Source organism: Citrus sinensis, chromosome 9 (genome assembly GCF_022201045.2).
Source record: "Citrus sinensis cultivar Valencia sweet orange chromosome 9, DVS_A1.0, whole genome shotgun sequence".
In the NCBI taxonomy this organism is placed as follows: domain Eukaryota; kingdom Viridiplantae; phylum Streptophyta; class Magnoliopsida; order Sapindales; family Rutaceae; genus Citrus; species Citrus sinensis.
Window position 1 is genome coordinate 13,555,386 of NC_068564.1, and position 6,004 is coordinate 13,561,389.

General features: G+C 36.8%; 1 non-coding gene across 1 annotated transcript; it reads left to right on the forward strand.

The window, feature by feature from the left end:
- The first annotated feature begins 4,612 nt into the window (after positions 1 to 4,612).
- Positions 4,613 to 4,716, forward strand: LOC127900092 (small nucleolar RNA R71). Its single transcript, XR_008052119.1, has one exon. It is a non-coding gene; the product is annotated as a small nucleolar RNA R71 (small nucleolar RNA).
- Positions 4,717 to 6,004: the final 1,288 nt, after the last annotated feature.

Genomic DNA, 6,004 nt, shown 5'->3' on the forward strand with positions numbered 1-6,004 from the left:
TGGTGGTTGCAGAGTCCAAATACGATGTGTTTTACAAAATTGAATTTTCCTTTTGAGATGAGTTTTGACACGTTGAAGTGGTTTAAGAATGTTCAGGAGGAACGATCTAAGTATGGTACTCATGATTAACAATGATAAGAGAAAACTTAATGGTAAAACAAACACACTTATGCAAAAATAATTTCAATTAGCAAAAGAATAATAAAAAGAAAGAAAGAAAAATCAAATCAACGAAAAGAAAGAAAAAAAAATCAATTCAAATCTGGTGGGTCACTCAAATTTATTTCGGTGTCTTCTTCATGTGGTTGGTACTCTAGATATGGCTTTAATCTTTGACCATTAACTTTAAACGTGACACCGTTCTTTGAGTCCTTAATTTCAATTGCCCATGTGGAAAAACAGTATGAACAATAAAGGGACCAGACCATCGAGAGCGTAACTTACCTGGGAATAAGTGCAAGCGAGAATTGAATAAAAGCACTTTCTGACCTGGAGTGAAAGATTTTCTCATAATTTGCTTGTCGTAGAAGACTTTCATCAGTTGCTTGTAAATCTTGGCATTTTCGTATGCGTCAAGTTCTGCCAGTTGTAATCTTCTTTCTGAGCTGGCTTGCTGCATGTCAAAGTTGAATTTCTTGATGGCCCAATACGCACGATGCTCGAGTTCCACAGGTAGGTGGTAAGCTTTTCCATACACTAGCCTGTAGGGTGACATCCCAATCGGGGTCTTGAAAGCCGTTCTATATGCCCATAATGCATCATCAAGTCTTAATGACTAATTTTTTCTGTCCGACCTCACCGCCTTTGCTAATATGTCCTTTATTTCTCGATTGGAGATCTCAACTTGGCCACTGGTTTGCGGATGATATGGGGTTGCCACTTTGTGAGTGATTGAATACTTTGTCAAAAGAGCTTTGAATGCTTTGTTACAAAAGTGGGCACCACCATCACTGATTATTGCTTGAGGGAATCCAAAGCGTGAAACAATGTTGCTTTTAAAAAATCCTATCCCCACATTGTGATCATTCGTTCTACATGGAATTGCTTCTACCCATTTGGATACGTAGTCAACAGCAACCAATATGTATTGATGGCCAAAAGAAGGGGGAAAGGGTCCCATGAAGTCGATACCCCATACATCAAAAATCTCAACCACTAAAATTAGATTTAGTGGCATCATGTTCCTTCGCGTAATGCTCCCCATTCATTGACACCTATCACATAAAGAACAGAAAGTGTAAGCGTCTCGAAATATAGTTGGCCAATAGAAACCACATTGTAAAACTTTAGTTGCTGTTTTCTTAGCACTGAAATGGCCTCCACAAGTTTGCTCATGGCAGAATGAAAGAATATTATGAATTTTACTTTCTGGGACACATCGTCTAACAATTTGATATGCACAATACTTGAACAAATACGGGTCATCCCAAAAGAAATTCTTTATTTCCGCAAAGAATTTAGCCTTGTCTTGCTTGGTCCAATGCTCTGGAAGTTGACCTGTAACAAGATAATTAACGATATCATCATACCATGGTAATACTTCCACACTCATTAATTGTTCATCTGGAAATAACTCATTCAATATTAATGGCTCTGTAATTGTGTCAAAATGGAGACGAGAGAGGTGGTTCGCCACAACATTTTCTGTGCCTTTCTTATCTTTGAATTCCAAGTCAAATTCCTGCAAAAGTAACACCCAACGAATTAGTCTAGCTTTTGCATCTTTCTTTGTGAGAAAATATTTAAGAGCAACATGATCTGTGAATACAATTATTTTACAACCAATGAGATAAGATCGAAATTTTTCCAATGCAAACACTACTGCTAGCATTTTTTTTTCAGTAGTTGAATAGTTCAACTGTGCATCATTCAATGTCATACTAGCATAGTAAATAACATGGGGAATTCGATCAACTCTTTGTCCTAATACTGCTCCTACTGCATAATCAGATGCATCACATATGAGCTCAAATGCTAAGCTCCAATTTGAGGGCTGAATGATGGGTGATCTTGTCAACAACTGCTTTAACTTTTCAAATGCCACAAGACATGAATCATCAAAGACAAAAGGTACATCTTTAGCAAGTAAATTGCATAAGAGTCTAGAAACTTTGCTAAAATCTTCAATGAAACGTCTATAGAAACCAGCATGCCCAAGGAAAGATCTTACTTCTCTAACTGTTTTGGGTGGAGGAAGATTAGAAATGAGATCCACCTTGGCTTTGTCAACCTCAATACCTTTGCTCGAAATGATGTGACCGAGAACAATACCTTGTTTACCATAAAATGGCACTTCTCCCAATTTAAGACTAAATTCTTCTCGATACATCTCTGCAGAACTAGTGTTAGATGATGTAAACATTGATCAAACGAGTCACCAAAAACTGAAAAATCATCCATAAAGATTTCAAAGAATCGTTCAACCATATCAGAAAAAATGCTTAACATGCATCGTTGAAATGTAGCAGGTGCATTACATAATCTAAATGGCATTCTCCTATATGCAAATGTGCCAAAAGGGCAAGTGAAAGTAGTTTTCTCTTAATCTTTTGGTGCTATGAGAATCTGATTATATCTTGAGTAGCCATCTAGAAAGCAATAAAATTCATGGCCTACCAATCTATCAAGCATTTGATCGATAAATGGTAAATGAAAATGGTCTTTACGTGTGACAAAATTCAACTTTCTGTAATCAATGCAAACACGCCATCATGTAGTTACTCTAGTAGATATCAATTCATTATCAGCATTGGTAACTACTGTGACTCCTGACTTTTGGGAACAACTTGTACAGGACTGACCCATGAACTATCAGAAATTGGGTAAATGATACATGCATCTAATAGCTTAAGGGCTTCAGTTCTAACAACGTCTTTCATGTTAGGATTTAACCGACGTTGCATTTCCCTAGTAGGTTTAGTATTTTCATCAAGGTGAATGTAATGCATGCAGTCTACTGGGTTTATGCCTTTAATGTCTGCTATGGTCCATCCTAATGCTCCTTTGTGCTCTCTTAAAACATCCAACAACTTACCTTTTTGTTCGTCATTTAAGGATGATGAGATGATTACCGGCAGAGTACTTTCTTCTCCCAAAAATGCATATTCCAGAGTGTTGGGCAATGGTTTGAGCTCGAGTTTCGGTGGTGATTCTGATGATGGGATGAGTTTCTTCTCTGATGGTGTGAGTTGTTCAACTCTTGACTTCCATTTATTAGTGTCCATGGATGGTGCTGAGTCAAGTAGGGCGTTGACCTCATTGACCGATCTGTCAATATCAAAATCCAATCCAAAGTGAGTTAAACATGTTTGTAAAGGATCATCACTAAGGTTTGAAAGAAAAGTATTATCAACTATTATTTTTATTAAATCCACATCAACAATTCTATTATCTGCATTGTGAGGTTGTTTGGCAATGTTGAAGATGTTCAGCTCTATAGTCATGTTGTCGAAGGACAACTACATATTTTCAGTCCTGCATTGAATGTGAGCATCCGCAGTTGCCAAGAAAGGTCGGCCTAGAATAATGGGGATGTGCTTCCTTGAATCCTGTATTGGTTGAGTGTCAATTACAATGAAATCAACAGGAAAATAAAAATTGTCTACCTAGATAAGCACGTCCTCCACAATACCACGAGGTATTTTCGTGGACCGAACTGCAAGCTATAACACCACTGGAGTTGGGTGTAATTCTCCAAGTCCAAGTTTCAAAAATACTGAGTAAGGCAATAGATTCACAGTAGCTCTTAAATCCAACAAAGCATTCTCAATTGTGTGGTTTCCTATGCTACATGAGATAGTGGGGGAGCCTGGGTCTTTGCATTTTAGAGGAATTTTATGTTGGAGTATAGAACTAACATTTTCTATTAAAAATGCCTTCTTTTGAACATGAATGTTTCTCTTTTTGTCCCACCATCTTCTCAAGGCTTAAAACTGATTGAGCTTGTGAGTTGAAGCCTGCTCTCAACTCATTTCGTAGTCCATCAATGGTGCGGCTCTGTTGCTCAATCGTGGAGTGAGTAACATTCTTGAAATTCTAGAATGCATCCTCCCATGGTCTGGGTTGAGAGTAGTTCTGGTTCTGATTGTATGGTTTGAATGGTGGCTGAGAGGCTTGAGGAATTTGAGGAATTGGTTGCATTGGTGGAGCTGGAGCTGCTGGTCCATTCTGTTGGAATCCTTGAGACCATGAAAAATTGGGGTGGTCTCTCCATCCAGGGTTATATGTGTTGGAGTATAGGTTGTAATTTGATGGCTTTCTCATTACACCTATGGCATTGACTTGATCTGAGTATGAGTCATGGCCATGTGGTTCTGTTGATTTAGCAGTCGATAACGATGCTATTTGTCGAGCAAGACCTTCAGCCATCTCCTTGACTTCTTTGATTCCCGAAGTTGACTCGCCAATTTGAACCTCATTTACTCCCTTAATTCTTCTAGTATTCCTGAGTGATCGACTCCGTTGTTGGGAATTATATGCTTGTCGCTGGAAGAATTCCCAAATCTCTAATGCACTTTTTGACATTAGCTCTCCTCCACCTGTTGCCATTAGTCATTCTTGCACATTTGGTAGTAATCCCCCCAAAAAGTATTGGCATTGGTGCCATTTTTCGTACCCATGATGTGGACACTTCAAGAGTAGCCCATTGAATCGCTCCCATGCTTCAAAAAATTGCTCGTTTTCTCTCTGTGTAAACTTTGAAATTTCCCTGTGAATAGCATTGGTTTTATGCACTGGAAAATATTTATTCAAAAATTTTGTTACCATTTGTTGCCATGATGCAATGCTATTAGCAAGCAATGTATTAAGCCATGAACGAGCTCTATCCTTTAAAGAAAATGGGAATAGTCTAAGTTTAACATCATCGTCTGAAAAATTTTCATATTTAAATGTTTGACAAATAGCATGAAAATCATTCAGATGATTATATGGGTCCTCATTTTCTAGGCCATAGAATATTGGAAGACAATTTAGCACACTAGGTTTTAGTTCAAAACTCCTAGCAACTACATTTGGGTATCTTATGCAGGATGTGCTCAAATTAACTAAGGGACTAAAATAGTCCTTAAATGGCCTCTCCTGTGGTGCTTGTAAATCCATTTTATTTTTAACTTGTTTGTGTGTGCGAAGTGTTTTCTCAAGTTCAAGGTCTATAGGTTCAAGACTAGGTAATAATGACCTTCGACCATACATGCAAAGAGCCAAAAATAAATGGGAACAAAACGAATAAAAATAAAGAAAAAGGAGAAATTACGATACTAACCTTATCGCGCTATTACAACCTTACTATAAAAATACACAAAAAAAATACGTGAAATAAATTAACTAAAAAAATTAGTAAGATAAACAAAAATTACAAAGAAGAAAAAAATAACTTGAAAATTAAATTACATAATTTTAAAGAAGAGAAAGAAAAGAAATACTAACCTCTAAATGCAGATTCACTTTTTTTTTCTTTTTCTTTTTTTTAATAAAAAAATTACAAAAAAACAATTAAAAGAAATTATTCACAAAAATTAATTCTACGAATTAAAATAACTTACCTCCTCGGCAACGGCGCCAAAAACTTGTTGTGCAAATTTTAATGAACTCGCAAGCGCACGAATCTATTGTAGAATAGACTAATGGTGACGAGTGTCAATCCCACGAGGAGGTGGATTTTAATTATATGTAGAATTAATTTTGTATGAAGTGGTTGGATTTTGTGGTGAAAGGGACTTAGATTATCCTAAAATTGGAATTGAAATGGCGAGAATAAATTGAAGAGAAATCTATTGAAATGACGTACTTGGGTATCTAGATTCGTATCAACATGCACCATGGGCTAAATATTTCTTATTAATGCTAATCAAATCATGAGGGGGGAATCCACACCTCATGAACCACACTCTAATCAATATGGTGCTAAGGGCTTATCGTGCCAAATAATAATAATAACCTTGTACTAGAGAGCCGATGTAACCAATGCGGTATCTAGACAAGATTATTATTATTTGTCGACGAA